Source organism: Cryptomeria japonica, chromosome 7, assembly GCF_030272615.1.
Source record: "Cryptomeria japonica chromosome 7, Sugi_1.0, whole genome shotgun sequence".
In the NCBI taxonomy this organism is placed as follows: domain Eukaryota; kingdom Viridiplantae; phylum Streptophyta; class Pinopsida; order Cupressales; family Cupressaceae; genus Cryptomeria; species Cryptomeria japonica.
The window spans coordinates 833229675-833248860 of NC_081411.1; the positions used below are offsets into that span (position 1 = coordinate 833229675).

Consider the following 19186-nt stretch of genomic DNA (forward strand, 5'->3'; position numbering starts at 1 on the left):
ATCAATGTGCAAATCTCTATATAGAACTTACTATAAACTATCTTTATTTTTTATTTTATTTTATCTGTATCCTAGATTTTCTTGCCTTGGCTACATCCTGAAAACAAGAGCACTACAACAGAACTGAACTTAAAAAAATAAATAGAAATAGGCAATACCCCTCACATGAATCTAACAAGTTTGTCATGATATTTTCATATTTAAATATATGAGAAGATTGTCATAAAATATTTAGTCTACATGATTTTTTAGCAACCTTATAGGATAATAACATAAAGAGAGATTAATAATGAAATATCAGAATTAAGCAATCACATAATATTGATAAATATTAATATATCTTTTGCAATCATTTTTACAAAAAACAACTTTGTAAGTCTTTGAACTAAAGTATTATGTAATACAATTGCAATCTCCGAGCTATTTTACGAGATCAAACATCCACACTTGGGGAGGAATCATGCACAAGATGATATAACATAAATTTTTGGAGCAACCAAGTTCAAGTTGTAAGATTAAACATTTCACAAATGAGAATACCCAAGATAAAATATTATCATACAAGTAATACCAAATGTATAAATTATTCCTCCATACAAATGCAAGGATGACTATGTTAGAAAGTATGAGCGAATGTTTGACTACCCCTCCAAAAATGAGATGCATGAGGCTCACTCATCATAAGTGTGAGGACACGTGTAGATTTCAAATGAGGTGAGATAAAAAATTAAAAGCCTCTTTAAATGAGCTTAAGTGTACTTGTATATAAGTCAACTAGGTAGGATATTAACTAATTAAATAAAAATGCTTTTTACACTAACACCTCTCCTTAAGTGATGCTTACGGAAAAACATAAAAACTAAAAAGTGAGTCCTAAATGTTAGATTTGATGAGGTAAACATGTACATTAAAAAATATCTCACAAAAAAACTAAAGAGAAAATCTAGTAGACTAAAAAATTATCTTTGAAAAATAGGAACATAAAGTTGAAGAGCTTCTTACGTACATAGAATTTGCAAACATGATCAAAGAAGAACTATAGCTTCTACGAACCCTCCAACAAATGCATATTAGGATAAGAGAGGTATAAAACATTGTATGAATGACTTGAAGTAGATTACTCAACTATTAATACATATATTACATAAAGATAAATACACTATGTGAAGTTGAAAGTATATATGAAAATACATGATAAAGGAAACACAAAATGAAGTGTACAAATGAGCCTTGCATATAAAACCAATAATCAGGAGATAAGAAGGTAGGATTGAATGTTTGACTAACCATCCAAAAGTAAGACACATTTATGATATTAGAGACAAGTGTCAGAACATGTGTAGAGTCCATATGAGGTGACATAAAAGGTAAAAACTATCTTCAATTGAGATTAAGCATTGTGTAAATAGGTATATTAGGTAAAACTAATATAGGTAAGAATGCATTTCATACTAATAGTGCTCCTTAAGAGATACTTAGGGAGAAACCTAATTGCTGAAAAATGAATAGTGACGAGTAGGCTTGATGAGGTATTCATATAAAATAAAATAATTTCAAATGAAGAAAAGTAGAAAAATCTATCAACAATTAATCCTTCCTAAAAGATAAAATGAAAAAGAATAAACTCCAAGTCAATTTTTTTCCCTAAAAGATAGGAACATGAAGATGAAGAATAAATCATGAAGCATTTAAAAGATTTAAACACTATTGAATTAGAATTTGGTTTCTATTTAAATAAATGAATCATCTATTGAATGTAGATTAGAATAAGAGAGAAATAAAATAGTACATGAGTGACATCAAGTAAACTTCTTAACCTTTAATATATAGATGAAAGAAAGCAATGACATTCTATAAATTGAATAGTCAATTGGAAGGGGATGTATCTAAGCTAAAGGACAACTAGGGAATGCTCATGAAGAGCATCTAGGACATCCTAGACTATTCTAGAGAATCTATGAAGAATATGATCGCTACCATCTAGCTTCTACAATAAAAAAATAGAACGAAGGAGAAACTTTCAAGGAGGGATGCAGAGCCTTCTTCTCATAGTTGCCCCCTTCAACTTATACACAAAATGATCAAACACTCAGTAGATATTCCCCTTTCCTCCCCTCATTCCCATCCTTTGGATAGTTCCTCTTTCTCACAAGGAGGTGTCCTTTGAAGAGAATCTTGAGTTCCTACAAAAAGAATGATAGGACATTAAGGGCCCGAAGTCCCTCAACAACATTAAACAATGTATTAATTTTCGGCTACTCGTTTTTTGTTTTGTTGTTTTAATAGTCTATTCTTTTGGGTATTTTTTCTTAATCTCGCTCCTTGTGAAATTCAAATATTTCATCTTGTTGACTAACTTAATGGGACTGGGTCCTTCCTGAGCTAGTCTAATCTAAATACTCTATTAAGTTGAAAATATAGAAGTCAAATTTTATCTTTTAACTTTAGACTAAAAATGGTTAGACAACAACATTAGCAATCTCTTAAAAAACTAGATGACCTCAAAAGTTACAAAACAACATTATTGTAATCTCTTGAGAAGTTCAAACTACAACCCAACTTTCATAATACCAAAAATATTTCTACTTCTTAAAATTCATAAAAAAAAGATAAAGAAAGAGCGAAGATGGAATTCTAGTCTCAAAAGTGTTAAATTTTGATATTTCACACTTAGTTGAGGACCAACATCTAGTGGGAAGGGGTTTAATTTGGCTCCATCTAATAAATTAGAAATATGTGATTGTTGACTTGATTGGGGTCAATAAATATGATGACTCTAAATCTTGTTTGGACTCTTGGATTGTGTGAAATTAATCTCATTTAAGGTTTAGGTTAATTGTCAATTTTTACAAACAAACATGCCATTTCCATACTACTAATTGCATGTGAGACAAACAAGTCATAGTGAAGACATTGAGATGGGAGAAGAGTGCAAGTATGCATTTTCATCCTTTACTTGATCTTTAGAAATAATTTCAAGTCTTGCATTTCTACATAACTAGGTGCATTTTATATGTTAAATATGGTGTATATCTGATGGGCTATGTTTCATGGATCCAAGAGATCCAGGTATATAATATGTTAATGGGCTTCATCTTAGGTAGGTTAATCTTGTTGAATATAAATTGTTGCATGCCCTTACTTTCTATAAATCTATTAAATTTGAGGCCTCATAGATTTGTTTGTAGATACAATTGGACATGTTCAAGTTAAGGATCAAGCTATAAATTTCGTCTCTTTATTTTTAGATTCTTGGAAATTGTATGGAGCACAACATTATTTTAGAAAAGCTAAAAGGAGAAGAATGTGTCCATTCTTATGCATGGATTCTAGTTTCCTTGTCTCACTTCCTTTTCCATATAATCTTACCCCTGTAGCATTAGCATCAAGTGAATATTCTATGAGAAAAGAACCATAGTTTTGAGAGCCAAAAATCTGTTCAGCCACTTCTAGCTCAAAGAAGGAAAATCCTAGTTGAAATCCCTCTTGGGACATTGCAAGAAGTAGGGTCCTCCTTTTGGCAAAAAAATTAGAAGTGTTTCATGAAAAATCAAAATTTGTTACAATTGGAGTAAAAATTTGAAGCACTTACACATAGAATCTTATGAAAGTTTGTTAATATGAAATGTAGTGTTTTGTGTCTAGTTTTCAAATATGTAATATATTCTAATACCTAGATAAAACTAGTTGATTTTTAATAGTCATGTGCAAAAATCACTTTTTCAAAGTTAATTCTGAGGTCCATAATATGTGCATGCTAAGAAATTTTTTTTGTAATTCTTTTTGGGAAAAATGTGTATTGTAGTGAATTTTGATGAGGATATTTTTTATTATTTTTTTCCAAATATTTTTTAATTAAATTTTTACTGGCCCTAATTACTATTTTTGATAACCCGTAATGTATGGCCAACTAAATTTGAATTAAGATAATCATTAAATATTTTTCCATTGTGTAAAGAATGGTGTCTGGATTTGTTGAAATAAATTTTTTTAAAAACTTTAAAAATTAGAAGTTATTGAAAAAAATAAAACCTAGCATTTCAAGTTCATGGATTGATTGTTTCAAAAATTAATTAATAAATATAAAAAAAGTCAAATCATAGAATCATATCCTTATAATATTGTACGAAGTTAAGCTGGCCATGTTTTCCAAAGATGCACCTGTTTAGGAAATTGCTACCATCCCAATTATGGATCTCACAGGAGGCTATTAAACGATGTCACAAATATCAAGGGGAGACACTGGACATGTTCCAAAAATCTCCCCCTCAATGTTACTCGAGGGGATTCAAACCTATGGGCCCTCTCTAATACCACTTGTAGGGAGTTAAGCTGGCCATTTTTTGAAAAAGATACCCCTATTCAGGAAACTTCTACCATCCCAATTAAGGATCTCATATGAGGTTGTTAAACCATGACTCAAATCTCGAGGGGAGATGGATTTTTTCTTATAGAAGATAAAATTCTAATCTTTAAAGTATAGATTTATAACACGGATATCTAGTGCATGAATATTTTTCATAATTTTTTGTTGCATATATTTTTAATTAATTTCTGAAGTCAATTTAATTATAATTTAGACATAGGTGTACATGTCAAATGGCATAATTTTTTTTTATGCATTTGAATTAATTAATTTATTAATTATTAAAAATATGGATATTAAGACCTACCGAATGAATATTTTTAGATTTTTTTTCTTTATTTTCCTATTTTTATGCACGTTTCAACAATGACCTTAATGTTTAATGGAAAACCTACCCAACAACATCCTTACAACTTATTACCCAACCCTCTAGTTTGAATTGAGAATATCACCTTGTGCCCTCTCCCATCTCAACATCTCTCTTCCCTTCAAATAAATATATTCAAAATTATACATTTTGGAAATCTGTAATGAGGGCTTCATACCCAACTTTTCTAGCTATACTATTTACTTTGCTAAGAGTTTGATATAAACTTGAAAAGCTCAATATTAATGAGGTTGTTAGGGAAAGTTGGTCACCAATAGAAAAAAGAGGAAAATGTTTTTTCTTTACAAAAATATAATCTATACAATATTATGAATTTTACAATAAAATATATAATGTATATGAATATAATTTACTATTTATTTATCTTAAAATAAATAATAAAATTTATATTTATCAAATTGATAAAATTGAACATATATGATGGTCTTTCTCCTACTACTTAAATACAATAAAAAATAATAATACCACCAACACAAAAACATAAACCAATTTTAAAGCTAATATTATGAATGCCATCAAGTTTTTAGCAAATCTTATATGTGGTTGAACTATACTTGAATTCTGTCGTTAATAATGATTTAATCGCACTCACACTTGAGTACTTATGTGTATCCAGCATCTAAAATTTACTATTGACTGTATTTAATAATTAGTTGGGAAAAAAAATTTCTTTTGTATTTTAATTTTTAATTATTTAAAAAACATAATCAAATGATAAATCTGAGTGTTGATAAATCTGAGTGTTGGATAGACAATGGCCTGGATGTGTGGTAGACATTAAAAGACAAAAAAGGAAAATACCTAAGCATAGCAGCCCTGCGCCACGTACTGAAAAAAAGGCGGGCGGTGTTGTAAGTGCTTCTCCCACTATTTCCCTGTTTTCAGACTCCACTTGATAACACCGCCCGATCATCATCAACAGCAATCGACATGGAGAGTCTTTTTCCGTCGTTGGAAGAAGACCTGGTGGTGGTGGTGGCGGTGGCGGCGGGTAGCCGCAACAAGCAGAGATGCGGGTGGTCACGCGGTGGTCGCACTCTATTCCCAAATTGGTCTGCGCGGGCGGAGAAGAGGGGCTAATCATAAGGACCCAGGAGCTGAAACGCGTGGTTAGCGTAGACGAGGAGTCCATGAGAATGAGCGTGGAAAGCGGAGCGGCTTTGGGGGATATAATAAGCGCAGCCGCTGAATATAAGCTGGCGCTTCCACAGACTCCGTATTGGAAGGGGTTTACAGTAGGGGGGATCCTGTGTACGGGGGCACATGGAAGCTCAGTCTTTGGGAAGGGAAGTGCTGTTCACGAGTACGTTGTGGGGATGAGATTGGTGGTCCCCCTGAGAGGAGGGAATGCAAGTGTCATGACCCTCAATTCCTCCCATGCCGATCTCGATGCTGCCAAGCTTTCTCTTGGCCTTCTCGGAGTCATTTCTCAGGTACATTTGAAGCCGTCTGAATTAGGTGAATCAAGGAATATATTTTAACTTTAATGGTTAGGTCGTTACAGTTTTAATTGTTTTGACTTTGAGCCACTCTCAATATACAGAGAATACTTAATCAATTATTAATTTAACTTTTTCATATAAAAAGTTCTTACTGTATTATGTGATATTTGTATTTCTTTAACATTTTAAGATTAATTATATAGAGAAGCCCACTAAAAGTAGTTATCATCTTTAATTTTGACGTTCTACGATATAGTGATTTCCTTAATATTTTTTAAATTTATCGGCCTTTTGCAGAGGTTTAATTTTTTTGACATCGCTAAGACAACATATAACTTTTGGTGGATTTGACAAGTACAGGTAACACTACAGTTGCAGCCAATGTTCAAGAGGTCTATCACAAACGTTAAAGAGGATGAGACAGATTTAGAACAGAGCATAGTGGAATTTGGAAGAACACACGAATTTGGAGACGTGACATGGTATCCCGGACAGCGTAAGGTTGTTTACAGAATAGATGGCAGAGTTCCTGTAAACCAATCTGGAGATGGAGTCAACGACTTTATTGGCTTTCGCCAAACCTTAACTCCAGGCTTGGCCATCACCCGTTCAGCAGGTAATTAAATCCTGCAACCTGTTTGTATACATTATGTAATCAACAACTATTTTTTCATTGAACATCCAAGTTTATATTAGCTAGGTTTATGAAATAAAATCTTCCTCGTTGTTGAAATATTTCAGAAGAGTTACAGGAATCTACAAAGGATGCCAAGGGAAAATGCATGACGGCCAGGCTTCAGGTAGGGGCTCTGCAGAGTATTGTTTCAGGCTTCAAGATCAACGATTTAGGGTTTTACAAATATCCCATTGTAGGCTACCATAACAAGCTGCAGGCAGCCGGGTCATGTCTCAATTCCAAAGAAGATTTGCTACTCACGGCTTGTCCATGGGATCCTCGCATCAAGGCAGAATTCTTCCACCAAACTACAATGAAAATCGGCATGACCAAGATTTCAGACTTTATTACAGACATTAAAAAGCTGAGAGACCTGAATCCCTCTGGTTTGTGTGGGGTGGAGCTCTACAATGGAATTGTCATGCGTTTTGTGAAGGCCTCCAGTGCTTATTTGGAAGCAAATGAGCTAAGGACCCCATGGTTCCTAGACTCAACGAGGACATGCTTGAAGAGATTGAGAAGATGGGTTTGTTTAAATATGGAGGCACTCCCCACTGGGGTAAGAACCGCAACATTGCATTTCAGGGAGTATTTAACAAGTATAAGAAAGGTGGGGACTTTTTGAAAGCTGTGAAAAAGTATGACCCTGATGGATTGTTTTCCAATGAGTGGACAGATGGAGTGATGTGAAGAGGAAAGGAAGAGGTAGTTATGGACAAGGACGGTTGTGCTTTGGAAGGTCTGTGTTTATGTGCAGAGGACAGGCACTGTGCTCCTCTCAAAGGTTATTTTTGTAGGGCAGGAAGAGTGTACATCGATGCTAGAGTTTGTAGATATGAAGGATAGAATAGTGCATCTAATTGCATGCATGTATTAGATCGACAATGTTAATTTTGTGAGTTTTATGTAGGCAGCAAAAATATGTGGGACAAATAATGTTAGTTTTGAGAGATTTATAAATGTGCAAATCTCCATATCGAACTTACTAAAAACTATCTTCATTTTTTTTTAAAATCTGCATCCTAGATTTTCTTGCCTTGGCTACATCCTAAAAACAAGAGCACTACAACAAAACTTTACTTAAAAAGATTTAATAGAAATAAGCAATACCCCTCACATGAATCTAACAAGTTTGTCATGATATTTTCATATTTAATTCTATGAGATGAGTGTCATAAAATATTTAGTCTACATGATCTTTTAGCAATCTTATAGGATAATAGCATAAAGAGAGATTAATAATGAAATATCAGAATTAAGCAATCACATAATATTATTAAATATTAATATATCTTTTGGAGCCATTTTTACAAAAACCAACCTTGTAAGTCTTTGAACTAAAGTATTATGGTATACAATTGCAATGTCCAAGCAATTTTGCGAGATCAAACATCCACACTTGGGGAGGAATCACGCACAAGATGATATAACATAAATTGCTGGAGCAACCAAGTTCAAGTTGCAAGATTAAACATTTCACAAATGAGAATACCCAAGATAAAATATTATCATACAAGTAATACGAAATGTATAAATGATTCCTACATACAAATGCAAGGATGACTATGTTAGAAAGTATGAGCGAATGTTTGACTACCCCTCAAAAAATGAGATGCATGAGGCTCACTCAGGATAAGTGTGAGGACACGTGTAGATTTCAAATGAGGTGAGATAAAAGATTAAAAGCCTCTTTAAACAAGCTTAAATGTACTTGTGAATAAGTCAAGTAGGTAGGATATTAACTAATTAAATAAAAATGCTTTTTACACTAACACCTCTCCTTAAGTGATGCTTATGGAAAAACATAAAAACTAAAAACATTGTCCTAAATGTTAGATTTGTTGAGGTACTCATGTACATTAAAAAATATCTCACAAACAAACTAAAGAGAAAATCTAGTAGAATAAAAAAATTTCTATAAAAAAGAGAATTAAAAGGAATAAATATCTTTAAAAACTATCTTTGAAAGATAGGAACATAAAGTTGAAGAGCTTCTTGGGTACATAGAATTTGCAAACATGATCAAAGAAGAACTAAAGCTTCTACGAACCCTCCAAAAATTGCATATTAGGATAACAGAGGTATAAAACATTGTATGAATGACTTAAAGTACATTACTCAACTACTAATACATATATTACATAAAGATAAATATACTATGTGAAGTTGAAAGTATATATGAAAATACATGATAAGGGAAACACAAAATGAAGTGTACAAATGAGCCTTGCATATAAAACCAATAATGAGGAGGTAAGAAGGTAGGATTGAATGTTTGACTACCCCTCCAAAAGTAAGACACATTTAGGATATTAGAGACAAGTGTCAGAAAATGTGTAGAGTCCATATCAGGTGACATAAAAGGTAAAAGCTATCTTCATGTGAGATTAAGTATTGTGTAAATAGGTATATTAGGTAAAACTAATATAGGTAAGAATGCATTTCATACTAATAGTGCTCCTTAAGAGATACTTAGGGCGAAACCTAATTGATAAAAAATGAATAGTGACAAGTAGGCTTGATGAGGTATTCATATAAAATAAAATTATCTCATAAATGAAGAAAAGTCTAGAAATATCTATCAATAACTAATCCTTTCTAAAAGATAAAATGAAAAAAGATTAAACCCCTTCAATTTTTTTTCCCTAAAAGATATGAACATGAAAATGTAGAATAAATCATGAAGCATTTAAAAGATTTAAACACTATTTAATTAGAATTGGGTTCTATTTCAATAAATGAATCTTCTAGTGAATGTAGATTAGAATAAGAGAGAAATAAAATAGTGCATGCATCACATCAATTAAACTTCTTAACCTTTAATAAATAGATGAAATAAATCAATAACATTTTGTAAACTGAATAGTCAATTGGAAGGGGATGTATCTAAGCTAAAGGACAACTAGGGGACGCTCATGAAGAGCATCTAGGACATCCTAGATTATTGTAGAGAATCTATGAAGACACGAAAATACCTTTCTCAAAATATAAAATAGAAATAATTATATTACAAAAAAATATGAATACAATATTTATAATAATTAGAAAATAATAAGATGGCCTTGCTACAAAGGGAAGGATAAAATTTTAGAATAAATCTTAAGACTTGAATAACGATATCATATTATATGGTACATGAATATGTCAATGATACCATCTTCCTAGAGCATAAGGACTATGCATTGATGTAGGCAGTTGAATCTAGTGTTTTGTGAATACCACAAGTTCCATATAAAGTTAGTGAGGAACAAATCAACACCTATGTGAAAACATTTAGGAACAAAAGCTACAAAATACCCGAATACATAGAAGTTCACCATATATAGGTAGTTCATGGATAACTTAAGCATGCTAATGTAAGCTATGAGATTTCCACAATCCATTTTGCATTTCTAGTGTATTTTTTTCTGGATTCGATTGTGTGTATATTTTTCCATCAACGTTTCGAATCACACTCCGTGATTCATCATCAGGATGAAAAGAATTCCCAAGACATGAAAGATGTTGAGTTGCAGATTTGAGGCAAAATATAAAGAGGAGAGGGGTGGGGGAAGGCACGCGAAACAAGGAGAGAGGAAAGAGAAAAGGAAAAGACCACTGGAAGGATGGGAGACCTAAAAAACTCCAAGGGATAAACCACCCACAGAAAAGAAAAAAGGAAAGCCAAGCACCACCTTCATAACCACTAAAAAACAAAGAAGAAAAAAAGAATATGGGACAAAAATTAAAAACTAAAAGAATAAATAAAAGACTATAAATACAAAATGGAATATACGCAAAGGCATAAACCAAAAGATAAAAACCCAGAAACAAATAAGAAAAGAGATATTTACAATTCCAAAAGATATGAGCATATAAAAATAAACACAAGCTGAGGTCTAAAAGCAAATATAAACTAGAAAATAAACAAATAGGTAAATAGACCAAAGGGGGAGAGGGAGACACACAAATGAAGAAGAAAGAGGGGGAGAAGTCAAGGAGGGGGGCGGGGATGACGCTGGAGGGCAAGAAGAAGAGGGTGCCATGAGATGCTAAGGTTTAACCCATCGTCTCGATTAAGATTGGATGGGTGCTGAATGATGGCAATGGCCTCTTTAACTTTCCTCTTGAAAAAGTTGTTCTCCCTACACAATACCTGAGTGTCCTCCAAACAGATATGATGTTTGGTAGTTGATGAATGCTCAGCTAAGGCTGATTTGAGGGCACGTTCATGCTTAATGTCGGCACTATGCTCTTTAATTCGAGTCATGAACGAACGACCTGTTTCTCCAATGTATGGAGTTCCACAGGAGCATACAATCTTGTATACACCTGACTCTGAAAAGGCATCCCTAGTGTCCTTAAGCGGTGGGGCATGCCTCTTGATGGTGGAAACAGGTTTGAAGGCACAACGAAGACCTTTTTTCCCAAGGATTTTTGAGATTTTGTGAGAAATGCCTTCAACATAAGGGAGAGAGACATACGTGGCCTGAGATGGAGAGGGCACGGGATTCGAGATGGAAAGGAAATGAGATTTGGCTTGGAGGAAGGCCCTGGTGATCTGCTTGTTCGAGTAGCCATTCCAAAGGAAGACTTGACGAAGATGGGAGAGTTCTTGGTCTAAGTTATCCTTATCACAAATCCGGTGGGCTCTTAAAGCCAAGGTTTTGAGGATCCCAACTTTCTGGCTCTGGTGGTGATGAGAAGACAAATGAAGATATAAGTCAGTGTGGGTAGTTTTGCGAAACACCTGACGACCAAGGGATCCATCAGGTTTAAAAGCCTGACGGATCCCTTGGTCGTCAGGTGTTTCGCAAAACTACCCACACTGACTTATATCTTCATTCGTCTTCTCATCACCACCAGAGCCAGAAAGTTGGGATCCTCAAAGCCTTGGCTTTAAGAGCCCACCGGATTTGTGATAAGGATAACTTAGACCAATAACTCTCCCATCTTCGTCAAGTCTTCCTTTGGAATGGCTACTCGAACAAGCAGATCACCAGGGCCTTCCTCCAAGCCAAATCTCATTTCCTTTCCATCTCGAATCCCGTGCCCTCTCCATCTCAGGCCACGTATGTCTCTCTCCCTTATGTTGAAGGCATTTCTCACAAAATCTCAAAAATCCTTGGGAAAAAAGGTCTCCGTTGTGCCTTCAAACCTGTTTCCACCATCAAGAGGCATGCCCCACCGCTTAAGGACACTAGGGATGCCTTTTCAGAGTTAGGTGTATACAAGATTGTATGCTCCTGTGGAACTCCATACATTGGAGAAACAGGTCGTTCGTTCATGACTCGAATTAAAGAGCATAGTGCCGACATTAAGCATGAACGTGCCCTCAAATCAGCCTTAGCTGAGCATTCATCAACTACCAAACATCATATCTGTTTGGAGGACACTCAGGTATTGTGTAGGGAGAACAACTTTTTCAAGAGGAAAGTTAAAGAGGCCATTGCCATCATTCAACACCCATCCAATCTTAATCGAGACGATGGGTTAAACCTTAGCATCTCATGGCACCCTCTTCTTCTTGCCCTCCAGCGTCATCCCCACCCCCCTCCTTGACTTCTCCCCCTCTTTCTTCTTCATTTGTGCGTCTCCCTCTCCCCCTTTGGTCTATTTACCTATTTGTTTATTTTCTAGTTTATATTTGCTTTTAGACATCAGCTTGTGTTTATTTTTATATGCTCATATCTTTTGGAATTGTAAATATCTCTTTTCTTATTTGTTTCTGGGTTTTTGTCTTTTGGTTTATGCCTTTGCGTATATTCCGTTTTGTATTTATAGTCTTTTATTTATTCTTTTAGTTTTTAATTTTTGTCCCATATTCTTTTTTTCTTCTTTGTTTTTTAGTGGTTATGAAGGTGGTGCTTGGCTTTCCTTTTTTCTTTTCTGTGGGTGGTTTATCCCTTGGAGTTTTTTAGGTTTCCCATCCTTCCAGTGGTCTTTTCCTTTTCTCTTTCCTCTCTCCTTGTTTCACGTGCCTTCCCCCACCCCTCTCCTCTTTATATTTTGCCTCAAATCTGCAACTCAACATCTTTCATGTCTTGGGAATTCTTTTCATCCTGATGATGAATCACGGAGTGTGATTCGAAACGTTGATGGAAAAATATACACACAATCGAATCCAGAAAAAAATACACTAGACATGCTAATGTAGATATCACATATATTACATTATTTGGTAGTAGCTAGAACTATTGTTAAGGTTTTCCATTTTCGGTTGCAGATTATGGTATTTCTCCAACTGTATCGTGTGTATAAATGTTGATAAAGTTCATCGAATTATTATCATAAGTTGTATGCCTCCTTCACTTTGGTATTAAAGGATCTATATTATACATGTTACTATGAAATGGCAATTACAGTGAGGCATGGCGCAAGAGTAGAGAGGATGAAGCGATGAAATCTATTTGAAGGTACTTTTGAGCATCTAGGACATCCTAGACTATTGTAGAGAATCTATGAAGGACATAAAGGAAATATGTCTAGTTTTTTTATCATCGTAGGAGAGTGAGAGCATACTCGCCTACTACTTCAACATACATGAAAGACAAAGGTTTATTTTAAGCCTTCTAAGAATCTATGTGCAACTACTTTAAGGAAAACACTTAAATGCAAGTTGCATGCTATTGATTATCCTCCTAGTTAGACTAGATGACCAAGATATGATGTTTACATGAAAAACCCTTAATTTAGCTAAGTGAGGAAATGAATGAAATTTGCTCAAAATGAACCCTGTACCCACAAATGTCAGTAGTTTTCAAATTCTTAAGTCTTGGACATTGGGACCTGCAAAATTGTTAAATTTAAATTTCACCCAATGAGAGAACAAAAGCGCTAAAACTGCAAAAACGTTATCCTAACAAGTAAAAGCGCAATCCTAGATGGCAAAAGCACTAACTTGAACAACAAAAGTGCTAATCTGTATGACAAAGGTGCTAACCTATTTCTTGAATGCATGAATTCATGATTAAAAGTGCTATTCTATTTAAAACAGTTGTTAACCTAAGCAATAAAAGCGCTAACCTACTTAACAAATGCGCTATCAAATTTCACAGATGTGTGAAGCTAACTAACAAAAGTGTTAAATTGATTCTGCAAGAATAAGACAAGATATTAGAAAGGTAAGTGCGAGGCTTGAGCCCCATGGTGAGCGCCAAAAATGTTGAGGTTAAAGTTGAACTCCAAAGAAATGTCCTAAAACTTGTTAGTCCATCATAAAATATAAAAAGGAAAGCTATAAGAAACTTAACTTCAACTAATGAAGTAACATGAAGTAAATGAAATAAACAATATTATACCTTCCATGGTTTACACCTCATTGTGTCCTAACTCCATTGCTCCAGGTTGCAGATGATTTTCTCTCAGACAAGCACTAGTAGCTTCCAAGATGGCATATGAAGAATGGACTGATAGTTAACTGATACTATGATATGCATATGTAAATAATTTAAGCTAGCATGATATTAAGCTATGATAAAAATTTTGTAATTGCTAATTGCTTCAAACTCAAACTCACAGATGCAAAATAAAGACTCCTAGAATGACTATAAGATTAGCTATTAGTTTTAAAATGGCTTAGGAGGCCCCTTTTTTGTAGATTTTTAGTGCATGAGTTTAGGTGGCAGAGATCAATGCTCATGATCAAATCTTACAAATTGGATGGCTATGAGCAAGACGTTGAAGGTTGAGAGAAAGGGGGAAGGAGAAGACAAGTGTGACTCATCTCACCTTGACTGAGTTGAAGACTTGAGAGGATATAGGATAGTTGGAGACGATGTAGGAATGAGAGGACAAGTGGACTCAAGTCCTCCTAAGATATAGGGATGTTAGAGAGAATATAGAATAAGGTTAGGAAATATGTGTACGTACACAATATTTCATTTATTTTGGAAGTTGGAGATAAGTGGCTAATAAATGATTTAATTTAATTTAATTTTGTTGAATTAATTTAGCCACATGATGGATGAGTTGGCAAAGGAAAGATGAAGTGGAGATGGAAAGGTGAGTTAGAAAAGACATTAAATAATTAAGAAATTATTTAATTAATGAGACTATAGAATAGTAGATAGAAGAAAAATTAAATATTAGATATTTAATTAATTGATTATAAGAAAAGGATATAGGGAATTAATTAATAAAATGTTTCAATTAAATTAATTAATAGAAGGATATGAAATAAATTAAATAAATAAATATTTTCAAACTAACTATTTAATAGAAGAATAACTATTAAATAAATACAAAATATTTATTTAATTGCTCATAGCCATTTTTATGTGTATGAATTTTGCCCCTCTTTGAAATGATGTTGAGACAATATTGTTTCTAAGATTAAATCAAGTCTCGATAATGCGCCCGATGAAGATAAAAATCCTGATTGTGTACCCCCTCGGGAGATTAATTGTGAAATTATTGAAAAATTTAGATGAGCGATTAATCTCACAATAATTGATTTGGAAAAAAGATCCCTCAATTAAATTCATTTTTTAAAAATAAATAAAATTGCCCCTCAAAAAATATTTGCCCTAGACAAATTATATATGGAAATAGGGGTTTTTGGGTGCTCTAAGCACAATCCTGTGGTCCGTTTCAGCCCAAAATGCCCAGAAAAGAATGCTACCCCCAGATCCAATAGAAAACCTCTAGAAATCTAAAACCCTCAAAGCTCCAAAAAATTCTTCAAATAACAAGAACAGGCAGCAGCAAATCTGAAGCTCTGATACCATATAGGTGTTGAGGAAAAATCAACACTATAGCTCCCAAGGATTACCTGCATGCAAACCTATCATAGAACAAGAGAAGCAAAACAAACCTATGGAGGCCAAAATTCAATGATCTAGAAAAGAGGAGTCATATTGATTGTGCAAGAATAATGCAATACAGTTATAAATTACAAAGAGAGAATCCTTATAAAAGGATACTAGAAAGCCTAAAGAATTATAAGATGCCTAAGTTTAGCTTAAGCATAGAGTATAATAGACTAATGATTAAATAAATAATTATTAGCCACAACATGATAACTCTAACACCCCCCCTTAAGATGAACTTATGGAGTAGCTAAAAACAACTAAGGACTAAAAAAAGCATATAAACAAAATGCATGAAAGTAACAATGGGTCCTAGCAACTAGGCCTGATGAGGTTTCCAAGTACAAAAGATCTCTCACAACTGGAGAAAAGGAGAAAACATCATGGGAAAAACTCCTCTCCTAAAGAGAGAAAAACAAGTGAAGAATTGAAGAAGCCTACAAACAAGAGAATGTCCCAGTAAAAAGGAAGAAAGGATGAACATGAAGAACACCAATGAAGCATGAAGATGCAAACACTGTTGAAGAATAACTGTTTGGATTACGCACAATATATGCTTGCACTCCCTTTTCCATGCATCACTGATCTAACAGACCCTCCTCCTAGCTCAGGAGATGATGAGGATGATTTAGATGATCTTGTTGTTAGGTGATGAAGATGAAAGTGAGAGCTTGGAGATTCTCGAGAGGTCGAAGGAGATGGAGGCGGGAGACGTGGACAGAGGGGAGGCCAATTGAGAGTCTGAGGAGGACCTTTTGGACTAGTTGGTAGGATTGGGAGGGTAGGAGGAGTAATTCCTCCAGTAGGAAGGGATGCATGATGGATTGGTTGGGATACGGACAGAGGAGGGATGAGAGCAACGAGAGGATTACCCTCTCCCAGACTAGGCACGAGCAGAGGATTTGATGGGGGCCAAAGGAGAGGCATTGATTTTGGTCAGATTCATCTAGATCCTAGGGTGATTGCAACTTAGGGTGGTTGGGATGAGGGAAACAAGGACTCAGTGGATCATGTTCCTCTCATTTGGTGACAAATCTTGAGAGCTACCCGGGTGGAGACTCCAATAGGTGGAGAGGTAGGTGGGGATGAGGGGATACATGATATATCTCAACAAGATGTGCCACAATAGGAGAGCTTAGATTATCTTAGATTATAGATAGAGTAGTCGAGGGCACAAGTTCAGACACTCATGACTGAGAGAGACAGATCTACATGAGGAGACAACAGGATACTCAGGATTTTCTTGATCATATTCAATAAGTTGGATCTGGCACTCTCTCAGCTGATACTGTCAGAGCACTATATCAGACTGGGAAGGAGACATCATACTAGCATCGATAATATGAGGATTTAGTCTCAGAGAGCCAGAGAGTAGGGAGTTATCAAACTACTCCTATTTTTGACAGGATGGATAATAGCAACGGTGGGGTTATGGGACCTCCTCAGAGGAGTAGAGATTGAGGTGAACAACCATCTGGGGGATCATCTCACCACAGCCACAGAGATAGATAGAGTCAGGTGGTAGCAGCACAAGACAAACTTGATTTGTAGACTTGATTTATATCGATGGGGCACTGTATTTTATTATTGATTTGATATCATTGTATACTTGGACTTTTTATTGTTTTATGATGATATGAATACATGGACTCTATATGATGCTGATGATTCATGATTTATTATGTATGTTACTCTATATGATGATGATTTATATGCATTGACTACATAGATTATATATATACAATGATTAGATGGATAATGTTATGATGATCTTTTCTTTCCTTTATTTTCATGATGATGATGTTCTATATGATGCAATGATGATGAAATGGAAATGCATTTGATTTTTGAATTTGATGATCATGGATGCAAATGAAAATGATTCTATATGAAAATGCTTCTAATGATAACATACACAAATGAATGTTGTTTTCCATTCTCTTGATGTGTATGCATATGATGAAATGATTTTGTGAAACGTATGCAATTTAAAAATTTGATGATTGTGAGTGCAAATGATGATTATATGCTTGATTAAACTGACGCGATGAATGCCTATATAATAATGCATATGTTATATCAATGAGATGATAGTGTAACACTTATAGATGTGATGTTATGATTGCAATGAAATGCTTATAATGGTATGATAAATTATTCTAAGTGTAATTATGCAATTAAATGACCTTAATGGATAAAATGAACTACAATGATAATGATCCTAATGCAAATAAAAATGATATATAATACACATGATTAATGAAATGCACTTAAGGCAAACTAAGGAAATATAAATGATTATAATTGAATGCAAACTAATGAAATGAATGATAAGGATTAATCTGCAAACCTAATGATTCTAAAGATAAATGAACCTAAAATGATCAAATGTAAATTGTTTTTGTTTATCCAAGTATACACAATCTTTATTTATGACCGTTGATCTTTGAATGGAGTGAAGTGCTTATAATGTAATTGACAGTGAATGCTTATAATGCAGATGAATAATGAACTAATCTAAAATGATCTGACTAAAATGATACTTCCATTCTCATATGCTATCTTATAACAGTGCTTGATTTCATCATTGATCTTTTAAAATGTTGAAAGAAAATACAAGAAACTTGACATAATGATTCAAGATGCCCTGAGTATTTCTTACATGGATTTTAAAATAGCAAGTTTATACAAGCAACTTGATATGAGGAATCAAGCTGACCTGGGTATTTCTTGCATGACTCAGAACTTCCTCCTTGATCTTTTACTGATCATATCCTTAGAAAAGTACATACCTTAATAAGAGATAAACCACAGACAACAAACAAAGAAAATAATCATTCCCCATCATAGCTACTCTAGTCATGAACAACCTTGAGTCGCATAGAGTACATGATTAGCAAAAAATCAAGACATGAACATTGAATTTTGTATGTCATACACATGTTCTCATGGCCATTAACTGATATAATCAACTTGATGAATAATAATTGATAATCCTTCATTATTTGTTGGTTGATTTTTTGTATTTTGAGTTTCATGATTCAGTTTGTTACAAATGCCTTGATCTTCCTTGCTTTGTTGCTCATTATCTGTTTCAAAACCTTAGGTGTTTTGGTTTTTCTATGTTTTCCGAATGTTTTGGATTTTCAAAGATTTAAAAGATCACCTTAGCAAAAGGATTTAGGATTTTGCCCCCAGTGGAAACAAACTTTATTACGGATGTATGAAAAATGATTAAAATCTAAAATTACAGGAGGATATAATGCATATATGATTGATAAAATCCAAGATAGTGAATACACTAAGTATGTCAAGGATTGATAACTGTTGGTAAGCTACATATTTCCTGCTAATGGTTCAGAGCAATGAATGCGAAAGATGAAATGGATAGACTAGGATAGATGGAAGTGATAGATGCAAATAGGATGGAGTGGATAGGTGCGCTAAGTGATCTCATAGATGGAAGAACTCACTTTTAGATAACATCTGTTTACCAGGTTTTCACTATCTAAATTTATTGCATTT

The 19186-nt window shown here is 34.1% G+C and overlaps 1 pseudogene; it reads left to right on the forward strand.

Annotated features, from left to right (window-relative positions):
- The first annotated feature begins 5545 nt into the window (after positions 1-5545).
- LOC131074289 (probable L-gulonolactone oxidase 6) lies at positions 5546-7816 on the forward strand (annotated as a pseudogene).
- The last annotated feature ends 11370 nt before the right edge of the window (positions 7817-19186 follow it).